This window comes from Symphalangus syndactylus, chromosome 14 (assembly GCF_028878055.3).
Source record: "Symphalangus syndactylus isolate Jambi chromosome 14, NHGRI_mSymSyn1-v2.1_pri, whole genome shotgun sequence".
In the NCBI taxonomy this organism is placed as follows: Eukaryota; Metazoa; Chordata; class Mammalia; order Primates; family Hylobatidae; genus Symphalangus; species Symphalangus syndactylus.
In genome coordinates this window covers 21341215-21359309 of record NC_072436.2, presented here as the reverse complement: position 1 = coordinate 21359309, position 18095 = coordinate 21341215, and the positions used below count along the sequence as shown (strand labels likewise).

Here is an 18095-nt window from a genome sequence, read left to right as displayed (position 1 = left end):
GTCACGATCATATTAGTGATATCCTTGAGGGAAGAAAAGTGATAAAGTGCTTGATCAACTCCAGTCATATACACATATTTTGTTATTTCATCCTTCCATGTATCCTCCAGAATCCATGCTACCATTCCCATGTTGCAGAAGATCAACCAGGGGCTTGGAGAAATAAAGTATGATTTTTCTTAGATTACAGAAATAACAAATGACAGAAACAAGGTACAGAGAAGATATGCTAGGACACTCTCCATCATTTCATGCTATTAGTGTTTCTGAATTTTTTCTACTTTTTTCTATTATCTCTCCTCTTCGGTTGTTTCATACAACAATCTTTACCATCTGCCACACTAAATATATATTAAAAATATATTCCAGTTAATATACAGTTTGTGTGTGTGTGTATGTGTGTGCATGTGTGCACATGAGCACCTGCACTGGGACTCTTCAAATTTAAATGTAAGTGGGATTTTTTTTTTTTTTTTTTTTTTTTTTTTGAGACAGTCTCTCTCTGTTGCCCAGGCTGGAGTGCACTGGCGCAATCTCGGCTCACTACAACCCTGCCACCCGGGTTCAAGCAATTCTCATGCCTGAGCCTTCCGAATCCCTTGAATTACAGGCACGTGCGACCACACCGGGCCCTATGTTTTTTATTTTTAGTAGAGATGGGCTGGTCTTGAACTCCTGACCTCGTGATCTGCCTGCCTTGGCCTGCCAAAGTGCTGGGATTACAGGCTTGAGCCACTGTGCCCGGCCATAAGTGGGACTTTTATTTACACTGATTCGGCAGCTTAAAATCACCCTTTCCCCTAGAAATGAACATACATAAAAGGAGACCATTTGACTTTCAAGACAAAGCTTGCTTTACTTCCTTTGCTTTAGTATGATATTAGTTCTATTAAGAGTTGTCTTTTCAGTTTATCTAATTATTCTTGAGTAATGACATTTCCTCATTTTTGCACCTTTGAGTTAACAACATTCCCAGGATTTTTCTCTTATGGTCTTCATTATATATAGCAAGCAATGTGTTTGTTAGGAAATCATTCTGTAATTCTAGTGTTTACCTGAGTTCAGCAACCCCTCAGCATAATACAGTATTAATGAGGACTTTCAAACAAGAGAGATAAAATGTTGAAATCTTCACGTGCTTGTTTGCAGCTTTTGGATACAGGAGATCATTTAAAATAGACTTTTAATTTTATTTATTTTTGATTTCTGATAACTTTCTAGGTGACCTTGGTGTGTATGAACAGCAGGGGCCAAGGAACTGTTTTTTTTCCGGCTTTCAGACGTCACATTGCTTCCTTTCACACCTTGGAATGTCAGAAATTTACTGACTTCTTTCTCCCTGAGATGTTTTTCTCTTGCAGTATTATTACGGGGACAGCAGTATTCTGTTTACTTGTTGCCGGGTGGTTTTTCAGACTCTGTTGCAATTGAAACAACAAACCAACCAACAAAATCAACCCTTGCAATCACTTCTGTCACAAACAAAATGTCACATGAACCTTCTCAAAGGCTGGAGATTTAATGCCAAAATGCATTGTGACATTTATAGGGTTTACCTTAGGTTTAGAACAGAGACCTGAATGCCCTAAAACTTAGTCGTGTGGCTAAGGATCATTTGAGACCAAATGCCAAGGAGATACTTTTCAATTGGTTTCTATTTCATGACTTGAAGTTGGGGGTAGGGGAAAGGATGGATTGCTACAGTAGTTTAAGACCCTATTGGTCACATGTAGGTCAGTTTGTCCTATTAAACACAGTACATGTGTATGGGGGAGTCTTAGTATGTATCCAATTCCATTCTCTATTAAATGACAATCTTGATAAAAGTTTATGGGTTTTTACTAAACAAAAACCAGAAGAGATTTGGTGGCAGAGATATTTAGTGTTCACAAAATATCAGGGCTTCCTTGCCTTCCTTTCTCAGCCTTGCTTGCGATTAAGTTCGAGCTGTCGACCTGTTTTGACAAATGGGTTGCGAGCAGAAGGGATGTCTGCTCCTTTCATTTCTGCCCCCCGAATCCCTCCATGACTCTTGGGTTCTTTCCTCCTGTGCTGCAGAGGCCTTGGGAGCTGAGATGGGGAAATGATGGCAACATAAGATAGAGAAGTCCTGGAGGGAATTTTCCTGGAAAAAATTCTGCATTGGACTTAGCATGAGCAAGAATTGAACCTTTGCGGCGCAGAGCCCCCCCACCCCCATATTTTGGGTTTCTCTTGTTACCTTACCAGAGGGAAGGTTAATTTTTCAAATTTGTATAGTATCAGGATGACTGTCCAAATTTTTATCATAGTTCTGAAATGAGAAAGTTCCCTGACCCCCCTCGCAGGACATGCGACAGGGGTGTGGCTCATCTGTTCGGTAGCTGCCACTGCTTAAACCCCTTATGGGAGGGGGAGTACGCAGACAAACAGGGGTGGGAGCCCAAGCAGGTGTGTGTTATAGTGAGCTCTTTTAACCTTGCCGTCCATTTAAAGCTTAAGTGTTAACCAGCTCAGTGGACCCTCTGCCTTTTTGCAAGGACAGAGGGCCAGAGTGACAGCTTTCTGTATTCTGAGCTCTTGTCCAGCATCCCAGAAAAATTGAGTCACAGACGGATTCGAAGGATGGTGAATGCAGGGGTTTTATTGAGTGGTGGAGGTCGTTCTTAGGGGGTGAATGGGGAGCTGGCAAGGGGATGGAGTGGGAAGATGATCTTTCCCTGGAGTTTGGCTGTCCAGTGGCTGATTCTCCATCCGTCCCCAGCCGAACTCCTCCCGACATTCCTTCTTTTCTCCCCTTCTCTACTACTCTTCTGCTCTTCTCTTTGTCCACTTCTCTCCTCCTAGAGCTGGGGATTTGTGGTTTATATGGGTACAGGATAGGGGGGTGTGGCTGGCCAAAAGGCAACTTTTGGGTGCAAAAACTGGAATGCCTGTTCCCATTTAGGGCCTCAGGTATCTAGGCTTGAGTGTAGGACCTTTGCTGGGGACCCTACCCTCCTGCCTCTTGTCCATATCAGTTCTAAGGCATTGCCTTGGAAACTGTCTGAGAGGTAAAGATTTTATTTCCACAGTCTCATAATTCACATCCCAGTTACTTATGCATATGTCTGGACAAACTTTTGTTGGTGTTTGGCAGCTCTTTGTGCTCTGCAAAGTATTTCTGTGGCATTTGAAATGCTCAGACAACCCCAACAATGTGGGAGTTGAGGAGGAGAAAATGTAGAAGCAATTTCCCTTCAGAGTTATGCATTTTGCACACAATGCATAGTAGGAGGAACATTTATGTGAATTGTGCTTTTGGGGCATCATTGAAAGTTATGGCCTGTAAGAAAATGGGAATGAGTTTTATTTAAGTTGGTCTTTAAAAGGCAGCCCTAGAGGAAATTTTATCCCCCTTGTCTCTGTCAACTGTAATTTTTATGTCTTGCTGCTGACTGTCTATTACACTCCTACCTCTCAAGTCATCTTCTGTATCTACATGGCATTATTCCACTTGGGCTTCCTCCCATAATTCATTTTCTCAACTTTAAATTGATTTGTTTTTTAGAGATAGGGTCTCCCTATGCTGCTCAGGCTGGTCTTGAACTCCTAGGCTCCTCCCATCTCAGCCTCCTGAGTAGCTGGGACTAGAGGAGTCACGTACCACCATGTTTGGCTTTTAACTCTTTGTTTTTGAAATTATCTCAGACTTAAAGATAATTTGTAAAAACAATACGGAGAGTTTCCATATATCTTTCACCAGGTTCCCCAAATATTCAAATTTTAGCTTGTTTATTACTTGTCTTCTTTTTCTTTCTCAGAAATTTTTGGGAGTAAGTTGCAAATATGATGTCTTTTATCCTGAAATGCTTCAGTACATGTTTCCGAAGAACAAATGTTCTTTCACATAACTGCAGTACAATAAGCAAATTAGGAAATTAATATTGATCTAGTATTAATTTAGTCCAGCGGTTGGCAAATGTGCCTTCCCATTTATGTTTGTAAATAAAGTTTGATTGGAACACAGCCATGCCCATTTGTTCATGGACCATCCTTGGCTGCTTTCTGCCTACAATGGTATTGTTAAATAGTTGTGATAGAGACTACATGGCCTGCAGTCTCTGAAAACATTTACCATCTGATCTTCTAGAGAAGACACTTGTGAAGCTTCATCTGGTTGACAGATCTTATCAAATTTTATCATTTGTCCATAATGTCTTTTACTGCAAAAAAAAAAATTCTCATTTGGTATCCTGTCCGTGATCACATATTATATTTGATTGTTATGTCTTTTTATTCTCTTTCATTGTAAAACAATTATTTGGTGTTTCTTTATTGTTCATGACCTTGATACTTTTGATAAATACAGGACATTTATTTTGTAGACATTTCAGTGTAGGTTTGTGAACTTTTCTCATGATTTGATTTACGTTACGCATTTTTGGCAATACTCAGATGTGATGTTTTGTCTTTCTTAGTGCAATCTAACAGGGCACACGTGATGTCTATTTATCTCATTATTGGTGGTAATTTTGATCCCTTTGGTTAAGATGATGGGGTTTCTCCACTGTAAAATTGTTTTTCCCTTTGTCCTTAATACGTGTCTTGTGGGAAAATGCTTTGAGTTTATGTAAGTATCGTTTTTTAAACCAAACTTCCACCAGTAGTTTTAGCATCCACTGATAGTTCATCTCTATAACAGTTACTATTATGGTGGTTGCCCAAAGCGATTTTTTTTTTGAGACAAAGTCTCGCTCTGGCGTGATCATGGCTCACTGCAACCTCCGCCTCCCGGGTTCAAGAGATTCTCCTGCCTCAGCCTCCCCAGTAGCTGGTATTACAGGCACCTGGTACCACACCTGGCTAATTTTTTTATTTTTAGTAGAGATGGATGTTTCACCATATTGGCCAGGCTGGTCTCGAACTCCTGACCTCGTGATCCACCCACCTTGGCCTCCCAAATTGCTGAGATTACAGGCATGAGCCACCGTGCCTGGCTGAATAAAGGAATTTTAAAATTCGCTTTGGTGGCTCACACCTGTAATCCCAGCACTTTGGGAGACCGAGGCGGGTGGATCACGAGGTCAGGAGTTTGAGATCAGCCTGGCCAATATAGTGAAATTCCTTTATTCTTTCATATTTACTAGTGTGAAATCTATTCTTAGCAAGGATCTTCCTCCCTCCCTTCTTTTTTTTCTTTTCTTTCTTTCCTTTCTTTCCTTTTCTTTCTTTCTTTCCCTTTCTTTCTTTCTTTCTTTCTTTCTTTCTTTCTTTCTTTCTTTCTTTCTGTCTGTCTTTCTCTTTCTTTCTTTCCTTCTCTCTCTTTTCTCTCTTTCTTTCCTTTCTTCTCTTTCTCCCTCCCTCACATCTTTCCTTCCTTCCTCCCTTCCTCCCTCCCTCCATTTTTTTCTTCCTCTCTCTCTCTTTCTTTATTTCTTTCATCCCATGGATTTTTAATTTTATTTTGTGGTCTATAATCTATAACTATCATTGTTTATTTTGATGCTCAAAATGTTCTAGGAAAATTTTTACTTCTAACAATGATTCATTAGGTAGTAACTTGACATACTCAGGGTCAAACGCTGTGTTTCAAACATCTCTGCATAGCCGTTGCCTAGTATAGTGCAGGGAAATGTTAGGCATTCAATAAATATTTTTTTGAATGCAGGTCCTAACTCAAATGACTAAACCACTAAATATGGAATGTTAAACACTGGATTAGACAATGTATTAGGCATATGTTGGAGTATAGCTTCAGTATTATAGCCATTGTGAACATAAACTGTGATTTTTTTTTCTTTTTTGATTACTATTTTCTGAGTAGCGAGGCTCAGATTTTTAAAAATTTAATCAATTTTTTCTCACTTGCTTTTGGGACTGAAATCTCTTTATCAGAAACATGGCTTTCCCTAGACATATTCTAGTTCTAGCTTAGTGGGAAGTGTTCCAAATTCCCTTGTGGTCTAAAACCTCCTTAGTGTTATCCAAGTGGTGGAAAGTGATTGTCTTAGGGATTCAGGAAAGATCTTTACCTGACTCCAGAACAACTGATTCAGAATAAAAGCAGTTCTATGTATTTTCCAAATCTCTATTTTCTGACATCTGTAAAAACTGATCACAATAGTACTTCTAAGAAATAATAATGATATTCTCTTATTCAATATCACCCTCTTTGGCTCCATTTTTTCCCCTAATTTGTCAACAAGGGGGAAATTCCTGTTGATGCTTTGCATTTTGCTGTTATGACTACCATTTGCGATTTGCCCTTGAAATCAGTGAACTGGTTTTGGGTAGGACAGGCTGGTTTGGGAATTATAGGAATGTTACTTGAGGCTGTCTGTGCCTGGAAGGAAGCCATGAGTAGTGAAGAGGAAATAGCTGAGATTGGCTTAGAGGAAGTGTAACGAGTGATATTTTCCCTATTCCTAAGTCAAGTCTTTGCCGTTACCGTCAATAACTGCTAACTCAGAGGATGCAACCTTAGTAATTCATTTCCTTAAGTAAGTGGATTCTATAGGCATGGTGCTTACTTCTTGGCAGATATTGAAGTATCTAACAGGGCTTCAGTGGAGCTTCCATATTGTCAGTTTCTGTACCCCTGTGAGCCTCTGCCCTCCTGCTAATCTTCCCAGTCTGGGAAGTAAACTTGGACAGAGATCGATCTTCCTTTTGGCTCTATGGCATGGCATAGCTGAATCAGGAGGTTTAGATGCATAATTAAGCATCCTTGCTTTCTGATTAGGTCATGAATTGCCTCTTAATCCTTACAGTAAAATTGGTCCATTTTGTCTCAGTTTTGGAGGTTAATTATCTAAGAAGGTAACAACATTTTTTCTTCGAGGTAGGTGTTCATTCTATTTGTGTAGCTGAACCAAAGTTGTTCTTGGGAGCAACATGACCATCAGATATGTGCAAAGCAATTTAGAATTAATTGTACAGGGTGTCATGCATTCATTATTTTCCCCAGAAGCGTTAGGCATTGTATTTTAACTGGTGTTTACAGCATCTGACTGCAGGAATTCCCTTGAGCATCTCATTTGCCCACTGTCATTATCTTTTTTCCCCCTTCTGAGCCCTCCTCCAGCAAGAACTCTGTCTCTTCTATGTGCCCTGTGACACATCATATAAATTGCTGCACCAGATTGTGATGAACCTTGATATTCATGGAAACTGCAACCCAGGTGGGAGATAACCTTTGACAGGCTCTCTCCTATTCTTTAGTGGCCAGTTTCACAAAGAGGCTGCAGGAAGCTGCTTCCAGCAGGCTGAGTCCTGAGGAGGAGACGATAACAGTGGGAGAAGCACCTGGTAACAGCGGCACTTCATCCAGGAAGAAAACAGGATCTAAAATATAAACAACATCCTTACAACACAAGTAAGTGCACAGTTCACTCTCGAGTGTGTTCGACTATATTCTTCCAAGAGTCTCATGAGAATCTTACTGAAACAGGAAGATGGTCAAAAGATGAATCGAAGTGTCAAGATTTCCAGTAGACACCATCAAAAAGGTTTTTTTTGTTGTTGTTGTTGATCTTTTCTTTTTAAACATGAGTATGACCAACCATGCCATATCTACAATGTCAAACTTTTTTTTTTAGCTGAATAAAAATTTAAATACCTCAGAACTGACACTATTTTAAGGGAAATGATGTAAATGGGAACAAAACAAAAAGAAGAAAGAGTTTTGATGATCCTGTCTTTCTAAAAGCATCTCTTCCAAAGCAGATGTTATCTTTATTAAACATCATAGGATCAGTAAAGATGACATTTATTAAGTGTTTGCCATTCCAGGCACTGTGCAAGGTGCTTCCTGGGTAGCATATCACTTAATACTCTGGAAAGTTATGCACAGACAGGGTAAGTAGTTTTCCTAGTGTCTCACAGCTAGTAAGTGATGGACCCAGGACTGAGACCCAGGCAGTGTGGCTCAGAGCTGGCTTGCTTGTCCTTTACACTCCTGCCTATCTGTACCATTTATACATTTTAATAAGAATTGTATTGATAGAGGCATGAGGCAGAGAAATTCTAGGCAGACAGAGGTAGGTCCCTGGCAAAATCCCACCTTCAAGTCGAAAATCCTGAAACCCGTGGCCCAAAAGTGAGAATTTCTATCCCTATTTGCTCACTCTTTCTCAATTGGTTCTTTCTGAATAATGTCTTTCTAACAAGCAAATACTGCCTTTTCCAAAACTACCTATGGCCTGTCAGGATCCCCATCTTGTGCCTATAAAGACCCCAGACTCAGTCAGTAGAGGAGAGAAGCACCTTGACTAGAGAGAGGTGACTTGACTTCAGGGGGATGGCTGGACTTTGAAGGAGAGACAGCTTAACTTTGGAGAGGAGCCCGCCAGAGACAGCCAGACATCAGGGAAGATTATCAGCCCTACCGTCCCCTCCCAAGCGTCCCTCTCTGCTGAGAGCCACTTCCATCACTACATAAAATTCTCCACCTCCACCAACCTTCAAGTGTCCATGCAACCTAATTCTTCTGGGATGCCAGACAGGAGCTTGGGACCCACCGAGTGTGGGTACCCAAAAAAGGCTGTCACACTGGCTGTTTGTTTTCACTAGTGGAGGGCAGCTGACCCACACAATGAGTCAAGGAATCTACTGAGCTGATAACACTGCCGTGCATGGACGGCGGAGCTAAGAGAGGATTGTAACATGCCCTCTGGGGCTTCAAGGGTCACAGGCATCCCCACCCTGGCATTGCCACGGGGCCTGTATGGAGCCTGCTCCTGCCAGCATCCAAAGCAGCTGTCTGGAACACTCACTCATTCATGCACTCCCTCCCGCAAGAGGTTGAGTGCAGTGGGCCAAATAAACAGGGCACCTCTGTTGCAAGTCCAACGGAGGGGTCGAGAAAAACTCCTGCATCAGTATTATGTCCATACTCTTTTAAAAAGACCCTGTGGCTGGTAAATAAAAAGCCATGATCAGTATGCTAATTTTGTTTCTTCAAATTATCAATGTCTTTTAGTTGTAGACTCAAAACACCAATAACATTTCATGCCAAAAGCCATTTCCTTAATATTTCTTACGGCCTTCAGTCGATGCCACTACATAGTTTTTAAGGATCCGGCCCAAGACCTTTTGCTATCAATTATCAAGAAAAATCTGCTGGGTGTGATGGCTTATGTCTGTAATCCCAGCACGCTGGGAAGCCAAGGTGGGCAGATTGCTTGAGTCCATGGGTTTAAGACCATCCTGAGCTTGTCTCTACAAAACAAAAATAAGGCCGGGCGCGGTGGCTCACGCTTGTAATCCCAGCACTTTGGGAGGCCAAGGCGGGTGGATCACAAGGTCAGGAGATCGAGACTATGGTGAAACCCCATCTCTACTAAAAATACAAAAAATTAGCTGGGCATGGTGGCGGGCGCCTGTAGTCCCAGCTACTCGGAGAGGCTGAGGCAGGAGAATGGCATGAACCCGGGAGGCGGAGCTTGCAGTGAGCCGAGATGGCGCCCCTGCACTCCAGCCTGGGTGACAGAGCGAGATTCTGTCTCAAAATAAAATAAAATAAAATAAAAAGAAAGAAAATGAAAAGTAATATCTCTACTTTAGAACTTCTCTATAGTTTCCTTGTTTATTGCAAGGAAAAGAAACTGAGGCAGAAGACAAATTGAGAAGGGAAATGTCAAAAGTAAATGTGTCATTCTTACCTCTGAACAGGTATAAAACTATCATGAATTTTTAAGAATGGTGGACATCCAAGCTGGTTCCTGTTATTCAGAGCAGAACCCTCCTATGACTTCAGCTGTTTCTTCAGTTGGGTTGCCACCAACATTTCTGGGATGACCTGAAATCTCTAGAGATTAAGGCTTTCAGAACTAGATGTACCTGACCATCTTGAAAATGTACCCGCCCACCTGGTCTAATTAGAAAAGTTACTATTTTAAAAAATAGCACATTTTTCTAAAATGAAATGGGATAAAATAGCTCAAGATTTTAAGACAGGTGCTAAATTCTATCTTGTTGTAGTCATCTTCATGTTATTAATTTATCCATTCATATAGCAAATGTTTACTGAGTATGTGCTGTGTACCAGGCATTTTTCCAGGGTTGAATGCAGCATTGAACCAATATAAAAACTGCTGTCCTTCAGTATCTTATATTCCAGAGTGTTATTAAGTGGTCTACATTTTATTTCTACTCCATAACTGTAGATCAAAAGAACAAATGATGGAACATGATAATAATAAAAATATAATTGCTTTGTTAAATTTTAACAGGTATTAGCAATGTGCCAAGCACTTTATATGAATTAGCTCCTTAATCTTTACAAGAAATTTATGTAGATTTTAATCTACAAAAATGGCTAAGTTTTTGATTCAACCAAATGCACTTATTATTCCCATTTTAAAGATGAAGAAAAAGAGAAATCCACTCCCCAACCAATAAACAGATTTCCTAAATATCATGTAGATAAATGTGTTGGAACTGGGATTGAAATGAAGGGGCCCCTGACTCCAAGTCCACACAATCTGTCACCATGCTCTACTGAATCAGAAGGGTAGAACTTACAATTAAATATGTCCAGGTGAATATAATATTAGTTTAAAGGAAAATTGGCAACTGTTAATATAATCACTCTAGATGTTAATATAATATATCCAGCTCCCACTGGCTTAATTTTATTTTCATCATCATCTTTATATGCCAATAGCATTTAGCCCTTGTAATGATTTTCAGATGCCAAGATAAGCTCTGGAGAAAGAGCTTCCTTTTGCAGTGAACCTAGTGAATCATTTATCCTTCCCCTAAGATCAGGAACTATTTTAAGTATCTGACTTCCAGTGAGTGTTGTGGAGATTGACAGAGGTGCTGGTTGTATTTTGCACAGTTTTATTAACTCACCCACTCTGACTTTCCCCAAGGCACATAAATAAGATGAATCTATCTACAAAAGTTTCCTTGTGACTCTTTTATGTGGAGTATGCCTGATTCTTGCAAAAAAAGCTAAAGGGCCTTAGTTTCCTGCAGGAAATCTGTGACTAAATCCAGGACCTAGAGCGGAAACATTAAGTGTATCGTGGGAGAAAAGGAAAGCAAAGTGCTAAAGTTGTTACTCTGAACAGAGGATATCGGAGCATCCTGCAAAAAACTTCCTGTTTAGCCAGGAGACTAGAAAACAAGATGAAAAACACTTAACTTCAATGACTATTGTGTAAATATATTTTTATACTTTCATTATCTTGGGCAGGGCTTACTCACAAGAACTCATGGTTTCCCAAGGTGGAGAGTTAGTCACTGAGTCACACCCAGCCTCCCATCTTCCTTGTTTTGACGGCCACACTAAGACCTTGTGTCATTTGTATAGGCTATCCCTAGGCCTGTACCACATCCTATGCTGAACTTTCTTCTTGGAATGTACTTCCTTCAACTCGTATTAAACGGCCTGTGGGACAGATTCAGAGAATGCATGGGAAGTAACCTGCCTTCAGCTATCCTGCCTCCTCCAAAATCAGGCTATGGGAACCAGTGGCTCAGTAAAGAGCAAGAAACACTGTTGGATGAATAAAACGAAGCTGCTAATTATGCTTTCTATTCTGAAACACTTTCAAATGGTAGAATAAGATGAAGTTCAAGAAGGAAAATTGGAGTTTGTAGGGAATGATGGAAAATGTAAATGATTAGAAAAAAAGAAAAATTGGAGTTTTGAATTCCTTTATTATGACAATTTTAGATACTTGGTCAAGCACGTCCCAAATGGTGTTATATTGTGTTAGATGTTAGAGTATGTGTTATGTGCGATGTCGTACAGGGAGTGACTCTGAAAAGAGACATTCTCAGTTGTTTCAAACTTATCTCACTGGATTGTTTTGTATGGAATAAAGTAGAAATGGTTTAAATGGGAAATAATGGAAAGCTAGTCCCTTTTTCTTTATGTTAGCTATTGAGATTTACTAGTGCATCTATATCGTAGTCGTGTGAGGGCTGTTTAGCCGTCTTCCTTCTAAGATCTTCTTAATCTTCCTTTTCTCCTTCCTCTCCATCCTGTAAATCAGGATGACCTCATAATTATTGTTTTTTCTTGCACCATCAGTTCTGAAATTTCCTCATTAAAAACACTAGCAACAAATAGATAAAGACAGAGAAGCGCCTTCCATATAAATCAGTAAAGATGAAAAAGCGTAATTAGTGGCATGATGTGGTTTGGTTCTGTGTCCTCACCCAAATCTCATCTCATATTGTAATCCCCAGAATCCCCACATGTCAAGGGAGGGACCTGGTGGGAGATGATTGGATCATGGGGGGCGGCTCCCCCATGCTGTTCTTGTGATAGCGAGTGAGTTCTCACGAGAGCTGATGGTTTTATAAGTGTCTGACAGTTTCTCCTTCACACACACTCCTCTCTCTTACCTGCCGCCATGTAAGATGTCCCTGCTTCCCCTTCCACCATGAGTTTCCTGAGGCCTCCCCAGATGTGTGAATCTGTGAGTCAGACTCTTTCCTTTATAAATTACCCAGTCTCAGGTATTTCTTTATAGCAGTGTGAGAATGATCTCATAATGCTGTGTCTGAAATCCTGTTTTCTCTTTTGTTCTTTCAGACATCATAGATTTGGATATAAGCTAGCTTTGGAGACAGAACTCTGTTGGTACTACTTTTGTAAGATAATATTTGTTTGCTAAGACTCTGATTCTGTTCTACATATAGTTTTATATATTTCTTGTAGTCCTTAAGAATGCTGTGATGAGTTATAATAATCGCAATAAAAATAACATCTACTGGCCGGGCGCGGTGGCTCACGCTTGTAATCTCAGCACTTTGGGAGGCCGAGGCGGGCGGATCACGAGGTCAGGAGATCGAGACCACGGTGAAACCCCGTCTCTACTAAAAATACAAAAAAAATTAGCCGGGCGAGGTGGCGGGCGCCTGTAGTCCCAGCTACTCGGAGAGGCTGAGGCAGGAGAATGGCGTGAACCCGGGAGGCGGAGCTTGCAGTGAGCCAAGATCGCGCCACTGCACTCCAGCCTGGGCGACAGAGAGAGACTCTGTCTCAAAAAAAAAAATAAAAAAATAAAAAAAATAACATCTACCTATTGTTGAGTTCCTTTCACTGGTTGTTAATTTTGATAATCTCTTTATCACAATGACCTCCTCTATACTGCTTTCAATGACTGTACCTTGGGCCATGTTGACAATTTGAGTTGTTCCACTTTAGAAACCCAGAGTTTCCTCTCTCTAACTCTGATCACTTATCTTCTGCTTAACTCCTAACAGGAGCTTCTGTTATACCTGTTCTTTGGGCCTCTCGTGACCTCTGGTCCTTTGAACATTTCTAAGTTCTATCAGGTTCCCTCTGGTCTTTACTTCTCTTCTTGCTTAGCTTAGCTTCACACATTTCATTTCTTGACTCACTTCTTTTGCCAGTATCCTAGATACCTTTGCTCTGGTTGTCATTGTTTTGTTGTTTGACCTCATTTCCACAAGACTGAGTTGTTAGTATACGTATGGGTAATCCAAGCAAGTTTCCTTCTTCCTCTAATCACATTTTTATTATTCAATTATTTTCCCCATCCTCTTCCATCCCTGATCCATTAACTCTTCTTGACATATGGCACCTGTGGATTATATTAGGGGATATCGCCTCAATCCAATTTCCACAGTTGTATTTTGACTCGAATATATCTAACCACCTGTTAGATTAGGGTCATTCCTTTTGCTGTTTTCTCTACCTGGAACATTCAGCCTTCAGATTCCTAGAGAGTTTTCTCCTTTAGTTAAGTGCCATCTCATTAGCAAAGCTTCTCTGAACACTGTATTTAAAATTGTAGCACATCTTATGATAACTTTTGAGGACAAGCATCTCTCCATGTAAATAGCCTGAAAATGTAAGAGGAATGGAATAGTTAATTAAAACATGACATGCTCATAGATAAAATATAGGTAACCATAAAGATATGTAAATAAAGTATATAATTCTAAATATGCTTGGGGTACTAATGCATGTATACATATATAGCTACTTCCATGGTTTTTTTTTTTTTTTTTTTTTTGAGTTGGAGTCTCACTATTGCAGTGGCACAATCTTGGCTCACTGCAAGCTCCGCCTCCCGGGTTCACACCATTCTCCTGCCTCTGCCTCTCAAGTAGCTGGGATTACAGGCACCCGCCACCATGCCCGGCCAAATTTTTTTTGTATTTTTAGTAGAGACGGGGTTTCACCATGTTAGCCAGGATGGTCTCGATCTCTTGACCTCGTAATCTGCCTGCCTCGGCCTCCCAAAGTGCTGGGATTACAGGCGTGAGCCACCATGTCCGGCTTCCGTGTTTTTATATACAGATACATACCAGGAAACACACACACCTGCATTCAGGACTCTGGCTACATAGTTGTAGGGCTCTTTGCAAAATAAAAATTTGAAATCTCTTTTCCAAAAATTATTAAGAATTTCAAGATGGTGATAGGAGAGGATTAAACCAAGAATGGGATTCTTCCGAGTGTGTGGCCCTATCTGACTACACAGTGTATAGTCATTAAAGTCAGCTATGGATGAATATGTTGACAACAAAATTACTGCAAAAAGGTTCAGATATTTCTTGTAGCTACCCTTTGTGATAGCATTAATGGATGTTAATTATTTTCTTCCTACTACTTTTTGATATTACCTACAATTTTCTCAATGGCCATGGGTTGCTTTAATAGTCAGAAACAAGTCCAGGCACAGTGGCTCACCCCTGTAATCACAGCACTTTGGGAGGTAGAAGCAGGCAGATCACTTGAGGTTAGGAGTTCGAGACCAGCCTGGTCAACATGGCAAAAACCTGTCTGTATTAAAAATATAAAACATTAGCTGGGTGTGGTGGCATGGGCCTGTAGTCCTGGCTACTCATGAGGTTGAGGCAGGAGGATTGCTTGAGCCTAGGAGGTCAAGGCTGCAGTAAGCCAAGATCATGTCACTGCACTCCAAAGTAAGACTGCCTCAAAAAAAAAAAAAAAAAAAAAGAAAACAGTTATTTCTAAAGGAAAGTATGATTTTAAAAAAATCATGCAAAGCTGTGATATATTCCCTGAAATTCAACTGTGAGTTTTCCTAGACATGCATATACTTTGCTGGTGAATACCCAAAATACTTCGTTTTGCAGATTTGGGTATTTCTTTTTCTTTTTCTTTTTTTTTTTTTGAGATGGAGTCTCGCACTGTTGCCCAGGCTGGAGTGCAATGGCACGATCTCGGCTCACTGCAACCTCCGCCTCCGGGGTTCAAGCGATTCTCCTGTCTCAGCCTCCTGAGTAGCTGGGATTACAGGAGCACGCCGCCGCACCTGGCTAATTTTTTGTATTTTGGTAGAGACGGGGTTTCACCATGTTGGCTAGGCTGGTCTCTAACTCTTGACCTCGTGAGCCACCCGCCTCAGCCTCCCAAAGTGCTAGGATTACAGGCGTAAGCCACCGCGCCCGGCCAGATTTGGGTATTTCTTTTACAGTTGCCTAGAAGCAACAAAATTGGTCAAAATTGATTGACGTTGATAAAGGTTGTCTTTATTGTCCTTCTGCCTTTCATTTTTTCTCCCTATGAAGGTCTCTCTCGGCATTTCCTTTTAGCAGTCTACTAACTTCCTGTTTTCTAACACATCCCCTTTATGAGAAGAGAAAAAATAGTTATCATTTGTTAGAAGGTTACTATGTGTAAAGAACCACACTAAGTAAATTATAATATCTCCTTTAGTCTTTTTAACAGTCTTCTCAAGTAGATAGTGTTATCCTAGTTTTATAGGAGAGGATGTAAAGGCATAGAGATTATGTATCTGTGGCTAAGGTCATAGTATTAGTAAGAGACAGAGCTGGGATTAGAATTCAGGTGAGGTAGGTCAGTCTCTAAATATGGCCACCAACAATTCCTCCCGTCTCTGTACATGCCTGCAGGGTCTTAGATTAAGAAGAGGAAATTATTTCCCCACCCCTTCATCTAGAATACCTTCATAACTTGCTTTGCACAATAGCATAAAATAGAAACGACTTTCTAGGACTTTGGCATTTAGGCCTTAGGATAACTGGCAGCTTCTGCTTCTTAGGCCTTGAAACCTAGCCACTATGCGGTAAGGAAATTCAGGCTAGACTACTGAATGATTGGAGACCATATATAGAGGGGTTGAGAATAAGCAGGTCATAGTGTTGCACGTGTAAACCTCACAGCCTAGCGGGGGAGACAGCTCCATAAACCAAAAACCACAAAGTATTGTAATGTGTATTGTACTAGAGGTGAGTAAAAAATGTTGTAGAAGCCAGAATAAAGTGGTAGCCTCGGGTGTGAGTGTGTGTGTGTGTGTGTCTGTGTGTGTGTGTGTGTAGGGGTGTGTGTGTGTGTGTAGAAGGCAGCTTCGTGGAAGTGGTGACAGCACTTGTCCCCCATCTCGAAGGGTATGTAGAGATTTACTAGGTAGAAAAATGCATCCCAGGCTAAGAGAACAGTATTTGCAAAGTTATGGAAGTGTAACAAAAAAAGACATGCTTAGGAAATGGCGAGTCAATTGTACTTTCTATAGTTTCGTTGATTCTTATACTTCTAAATTTTAACTGCTTTAAAAGATGTAAACTTTCTCATTGCAGCTTCCCATGCTCGTAGATGTGGAGGATGGATGTGAGGAAAGGCTTCCTCCGCTGATCAGTGGAGAAGATTTTTTTTTTTTTGAGACAGAGTCTTGCTCTGTCTCCCAGGCTGGAGTGCAGTGATGCGATCTCGGCTCACTGCAACCTCTGCCTCCCAGGTTCATGCAATTCTCCTGCCTCAGCCTCCCAAGTAGCTGAGACTACAGGTGCATGCCACCACGCCTGGCTAATTTTTGTATTTTTAATAGAGACAGGGTTTCATCATGTTGGCCAGGCTGGTCCTGAACTCCTGACCTCGTGATCCACCTGCCTCAGCCTCCCAAAGTGCTGGGATTACAGGCGTGAGCCACCGCATCCAGCCAGGATTTGTTTTTAACCATTCATTCCTCTTAATTGATTTTTTTGTTGTGATATTTGAATGTACTGTATTAGTTTCCCAGGGCAACTGTAACAAATGACCACAAATGTGGTGGCTTAAAAGGACACAAGGTGGGGAACATCATACACTGGGGCCTGTCATGGGGTGGGGGGAGGGGGGAGGGATAGCATTAGGAGATATACCTAATGTAAATGATGAGTTAATGGGTGCAGCACACCAACATGACACATGTATACATATGTAACAAACCTGCACGTTTTGCACATGTACCCTAGAACTTAAAGTATAATGGAAAAAAAAAAAGGAAAGAAATCTATTCTCTCACAGTTCTGGAGGCCAGAAGTCTGAAATCAAGGTGTTGGCAGGCCACTCTCCTCTAAAGATGCTGGAGGAAGGTCCTTCCCTGCATCTTCCAGCTTCTGGTGGCTCCAGTTGATTTTTGGCTTGTGGCAGCACCATTTCTGTCTTTCTTTCGGCCTTCAATGGCCTCGTTCTCTGTGTCTGTGTTTTCTCCTCTTCTTATAAGGATATTGTCTTTGCACTTAGGACCACCCTAATCTAGGATGATCTCATCTTGAGATTCTTAATTACATCTGCAAAGACGCTTTCCCCAAATATAGTCACCTCTATAGGTTCTGGGTAGATGTATATTTTGTTGTGGGCCACCAATTAACCCAGTACATATAGTAACAAACATTTCCCTTTGCTAATGGTTTATATTTAACAATAATTTTTTTTAAAAAAAATCTTTGTTTTATCTTTTATAAATTTCAAAAAGTTTAAAACTCTAACATGTTTAATTCCAAATGTGACTTTGGCTGGGTCTCTCTCCTAAGCAGCACTTTAGTAGATTTTTCTCAGGCAGAATGCAAAAGGTCTACATCAGAGTAGAACTGGCCCTGTGATTAGCTATGCTAAATTGAAACCTTATGAAATATAGTGTGGTTACATTAAATGGCAGCTAGAATGTGGTCTACATTATTACAAATAAATGTTTTTCATCATATTTTACTGTCAGAAAATGCTGGTATAAAACTCATTGCCATTCCTCATATGGCTACCTTGAAGGGAGTCAGAAAATACATTGGCATATGAGATCTTCATGTGAATTATTTTGAGAATTCCAAAGACTCCAAACTCAATTCAAAAAAACATGATGGAAATTTCATGGGCTTTTAATTGGATTTCATCTTTGCTT

The 18095-nt window shown here is 40.6% G+C and overlaps 1 long non-coding RNA gene across 1 annotated transcript in view; it reads left to right on the top strand.

Moving 5' to 3' along the window:
- LOC134732437 (uncharacterized) overlaps positions 1-18095 on the top strand; it is a 44475-nt gene that overhangs the window by 12821 nt on the left and 13559 nt on the right. The window contains exon 3 of the long non-coding RNA XR_010115599.1: positions 7183-7336. This is a non-coding gene — a long non-coding RNA (uncharacterized lncRNA). The remainder of the gene's footprint in view (positions 1-7182; positions 7337-18095) is intronic.